Consider the following 327-nt stretch of genomic DNA (forward strand, 5'->3'; position numbering starts at 1 on the left):
TCGACCTTACAGTATAAAGCTCCTTGAGGCGACTGTTGTTGTGATTTGTATAAATAAAACTGAACTGAATGAGAAATATGATTTAACAAGAAATAACTGCGATACAACACATCGCTGTGACGTTGTTCTTCGTCTTTATCGGAGCTCTTATCGCGGTGTGCTCGTATAAACCATACTCTGAGCCTGAAGCCTCTCTCTACATGAACTGAGGTTGTATTAGAGCACGCTGCTGAATTTAATACATTGAGGATGTTTTTGAGGCATAACTCCTCCAAATTAAATTAAAAAGAAGGTTAAATTAAAAGATCTGAGAACTGAGACTTTGGG

The sequence above is a fragment of the Pundamilia nyererei genome, unplaced genomic scaffold (genome assembly GCF_000239375.1).
Source record: "Pundamilia nyererei isolate P.nyererei 1_Seehausen unplaced genomic scaffold, PunNye1.0 scaffold00154, whole genome shotgun sequence".
NCBI lineage: Eukaryota > Metazoa > Chordata > Actinopteri > Cichliformes > Cichlidae > Pundamilia > Pundamilia nyererei.